Source organism: Ipomoea triloba, chromosome 9 (assembly GCF_003576645.1).
Source record: "Ipomoea triloba cultivar NCNSP0323 chromosome 9, ASM357664v1".
Taxonomy (NCBI): domain Eukaryota; kingdom Viridiplantae; phylum Streptophyta; class Magnoliopsida; order Solanales; family Convolvulaceae; genus Ipomoea; species Ipomoea triloba.
In genome coordinates, this window is record NC_044924.1 from 30,899,357 (window position 1) to 30,904,329 (window position 4,973).

At 32.7% G+C, this 4,973-nt stretch overlaps 1 long non-coding RNA gene across 1 annotated transcript in view; it reads left to right on the forward strand.

Annotated features, from left to right (window-relative positions):
- The window catches only part of LOC116029070, a 5,839-nt gene extending 2,328 nt beyond the window's left edge, over nt 1-3,511 (forward strand). Inside the window, exon 2 of the long non-coding RNA XR_004100273.1 lies at nt 2,848-3,511. This is a non-coding gene — a long non-coding RNA (uncharacterized LOC116029070). The remainder of the gene's footprint in view (nt 1-2,847) is intronic.
- The last annotated feature ends 1,462 nt before the right edge of the window (nt 3,512-4,973 follow it).

Genomic DNA, 4,973 nt, shown 5'->3' on the forward strand with positions numbered 1-4,973 from the left:
TTTTTTTTTTTTTTTTTTTCCTCATTTCCTGTCAAAAAAATTAATTAACTTTTGTTGTTCAACTTCTTCAGTTAGAGTTATTATAGTTATCCATGTCTGATTAAATATGAGTTGTGCCAGATCGAGCAAAATATGAACAAATTTGGTTTGGCCTTACCCACATCCCAATTTTTCCTTCAATTTTTTTAGTTAAGGATTATTATATTTATTAATTTATGTATTTATTTATTTTTGTTATAATAAGTTACAACTTAAAAATTACACCCTTCGTCCCATTTGATGTGTTTGGTTCGATTAACGAGGCTTAATTGAAGTTATTTAATTTATATATTTAAAAACTACACTAAAAAGTACTATTAAACACAAAAAAAAATTAAATTTAAAAACAAGTAAAAAATGATAAAGAAAATAACAAAGAATAAAGAGTTGGTTTAAACAATGAATACTAAGTAGGACAGATAAAATGGGACAGAGTATTTATTTACATCTTTTATTATAATTTTTATTAGTCTTTATAACTATTATAAATTTTAATATATTTTTTTAATTCAAACAATACTCCGTAATTATTATTGGTGAATGTTAGTGGATCGAACCACCATAAACTGTGTAATATATGAAAATAGGGGAGGAAATATAATAGTATATATTATGCTGTGGACCCAGGTCCACCTTGCAAGGTGGACCTGGGTCCAAAATTACGTCGTTTTTGTCTCTTTTAAAAAAAAAAAAGAAAATTAGTAAACATATTGTTGAATATAAAGTCATCCAAAAATGTGTGAATGTAGAGGTTTCAAAGTGTGAATATAGAGTATAGAAATCGTGAATGTAGATTTATGATTGTGTGAATGTAGAGTTGCCCAGAAATGTGTGAATGTGGAGGTTTCAAATTGTGAACATGGAGTATAGAAATCGTGAATGTAGAGTTATGCATGTGTGAATCTGTAATAGAGTTAAGAAGTTCTAGCAACTTGTAGTCCTGTAATGTGTGAATGTGGAGTTCTCAAGTTATGAATATAGAGTATAGGACATGTGAATATAGAGTTTTGAATGTGTGAATGCATAACAGTGGTAATATAGTTACTAAACCTATAATCCTGTAATATGTGAATGTGGAGTTTACAAATTGTGAATGTAGAGTATAATGTATGTGAATATAGAGTATAGTGTATGTGAATGTAGACCTAGGTCCACCTTGCAAGGTGGACCTGGGTCTACATTCACATACACTATACTCTACATTTACAATTTGTAAACTCCACATTCACACATTATAGGATTATATGTTTAGTAACTATACTCTACATTCACATACAGTATACTCTACATTCACAATTTGTAAACTCCATATTCACACCTATATTCACAGGTCCTATACTCCACATTCACAACTTGAGAACTCCACATTCACACATTACAGGGCTACAAGTTGCTAGAACTTTTTAACTCTATTACAGATTCACACATGCATAACTCTACATTCACGATTTCTATACTCCATATTCACAATTTGAAACCTCCACATTCACACATTTCTGGGCAACTCTACATTCACACAATCATAAATCTACATTCACGATTTCTATACTCTACATTCACACTTTGAAACCTCTACATTCACACATTTTTGGATAACTCTATATTCAGCAATATGTTTACTATAAAAAAAAAAAAAAAAGAAGAAAAAGAAGACAAAAACGACGTAGTTTTGGACCCAGGTCCACCTTGCAAGGTGGACGTGAGTCCACAGCATAATTTGCCCACAAAGCCATGACCCTATAAATGTTGCAATTTGGGCCACAAGTTAATGAGTAAATGCATGCAAAGGAATAAAAGAACTAGGCCCAATGGGCCAACTGCCAAGTCTAACAAACCAATGGATTGCCTTACACACGTGCCCCCACAAGCTGTCAAAATCTCCTACCAAATATTTTTTTTTAAAGTATATATTTTCTAATTTTTTTTATTAATATTTTTGTATTTTCAACACAGTTGAAAAAACCGCTAGGCGCCGGTATGTTTTTTATTTTATTTTTATTTTTTAAATATTTGTTTAAGATTTTTTTAATATTTTAAGACTAATAATTATAAACTATTTAATACTTTAATAGTTAATACTAAAATATTAAATATTAACATAAAAAAATCTAGAGTTTGAACAATTTAGAATTATTTCGCTCCAAAAGGATATTTTGAGTGAAATAACTCATTTAAAAAAGAATTGGCTGACTAGACGGCCTAATCAATGCTTAGGAGACGTAGTTGGGGCCTATGAGACCTAAGCAATCAACACCTAAGCGGCCTAGTCGAATGCATAGTCGGTTGACCGCTTAGATCACCGATTATGGTGATACGCTAGGCGGGCGGGCGGCCGCACTTAGACGTTGATCAATCGAAGCTTAGGTGAGATTTTTGCAACATTGATTTTCAAACGAAAGTGCAATTTCATCGTCTAAAAACGAAAAGGTTAAAAGAGGGGCATACCTGAGTTGGGATGTAGAATTCCTGCTTGTTGACATTTTGTTGAAATGTTCCTGCTTGCTCCTGTCCAGATATAACTTCTCCAATTGCTTGCCCCTATATAATATTTGATAAAATTCATCGTCATATTATAGTAAAAGTAAAAAAAAAAATGTAATGGAAGGTGCGGTATTAGCGATTGATTTTGATCAATTAGATGCATATATTATATATAATAACACCTGATTGGGATGATTTTCCAAAAAAAAAAAAAAAAAAAAAAACACCTGATTGGGAGGACATTGGTTAGTGCCAAGTTGATAGTAAAAATCATCATCACCACCGTAATTTACCCATTCATTATCTTGTCCGCTTCTGGCCAAACAGGAACCAACTGAGCTATATAAACTATCTTCTCCAGAAATATTGTCGCCAAAGGGCTCACTCGCAAACTGCATTTGATCAGCATTAATTTCTTGACAAATAATGTCGTCAAAAAATTGGGACGACATCAACAATTGTTCTTCTCCGCCATGTGCTAAATGTAGTGGAGAGTACAATAATGAGCTGTTATCTTCATTCCCCGCCGCCGCAATAAGAACATGATTCTCGGAACTAGGATAATTCCATCCCTCATTCTCAGCAAAAGAAAGGCAGCATCTATTATACCACTTTTGATGAGATTTAGCAGTCTTGTTCCATCTTTTTGGTCGTCCTCTTTTCTTCAGTTGCGTATCAAGAAGTCTAACTTTCTGTAAATTAAATATAATTGTACAGTTAAACCAAAGTCTAATATATTTCATTCTTTTTCTTTATCTGATATGATTACGAAAGAGAAAATAGAAGGATTTAACTCATGATAGTACGTAGTGAATTACCTGAAGGTGACTGGAAACATTTGCCCTCGTTAACCCTGGAACGTAAGCGACCATTTGCTTCCAAATTTTACTGGGCACAGCCTCTGTATATATGTGTCATATGTTTTTTTTTAAATAATTATAATATGCTATGCTATAAGTGTTTTAATGGAATTAGTAGAGAAATTTAAAAACATATGGATGGACAAATGTTAATTACTGTAAATGCCCCCAAGGTTTGTGACGATTCCCATGAATATGGAGTGGTGTTCAGGCGGCCATTGAAACCTGGTTTTAGGAGGAGGCTTTGGTATATCATCAGCAATATTTTCCAGAACCAGTTGGTTAACACAATCTGAACCCAAATAATCCATAATAGCACTTGTGAGTTTAATTATATATATATAAATATGGTAATAATGGAGAACTGTGCTGCCAGAACTAAAATATATACAGATGAGATAATTAAATATAATGCATATATACCTGCTGGAATAATGTTGATAGCAGTGTTTCCAGTGACCACCATAGTTGACGCACAACTCCTACTGATCATATGTAAATGGATGGAGGAGCGGATTGGCATGGAGCCATAAAAATTAGGGCCAAATTATGGAGAATATTTATAATTATTTTCAATGATACTCCATGCAGTCTTGTGTGGAGTATTTAATTATAGGAGTTTATTCTTTGTTGTGCAGTAGTGGAGTAACTTTTTATGTATATAGTGTTTACTAATTGGGGATAGGAAAAGAGATCACTTAGGGATACTATGCCCAAGTGGAAAGATGGGCTGAATGATAGTAGTTGATCTCACTAAAAAGGACCGTCCAGATTGAACACAGATTAAAAAAAATACTGTGTCAAATTTAGTTTCTTTTCTTTTTCATCTAGCTAGGTCACATTTAAGATGCGTTGTTTTTCTTAAGGTGTGTGGTTTTGTGTTTAAGGTGCATAGTTTTTCTGCTGTGTGCTTAAGGTGCATCAGTTGTTGAAACTTAAGGTGAGTCGGTTTAAAACTTTAGGTGCATGGTTTTCAGGTGCGTGGTCTGTGTGCTTAAAGTGCGCCAGTTGTTGAAACTTAAAGTGGTCATCCTAAAGCTTTAGGTGCGGCGTTTTTCTTCTTAAGGTGGTCCATTTTTACAGTTTGCTTCTTAAATTGAGGACGCACCTTTTTTTTTTATTTATTTAAATTTTCATTGATTTGAGCCGTTGATCTAGATTTGATCAACAACTCAGATCTAACCCATCATTCACTGGGAGCATCTCTGCTCTTGAACCGTCCCCTTGGGGTTAGTATATACGATAGATGAATATTCATAGTTTAGGTGTAGAGTTTTCATTTGATTGATGAGATTAACTAAAACTTTTTATAAAAGTGCTTGTTCTCATATGATATATCATATATCTCCTTTCTAAGCGCACATGAAAGATAAATCGAATTAGAAAATCTAAGCGATTACTCTGTTCGTAGATATTATAAGTAATATATCTCTATTTTGATGAGGGGCTAAATCTAAAATACTAAAATTAGTAAAATATACATATTTGTTACTATATAAAGGGGTTATATATAATCTCCAATAGAGATATATGATATATCTCTTCATCCCCCATCATGAGAAATAATAAGAATACATACAGAACTCTACAATT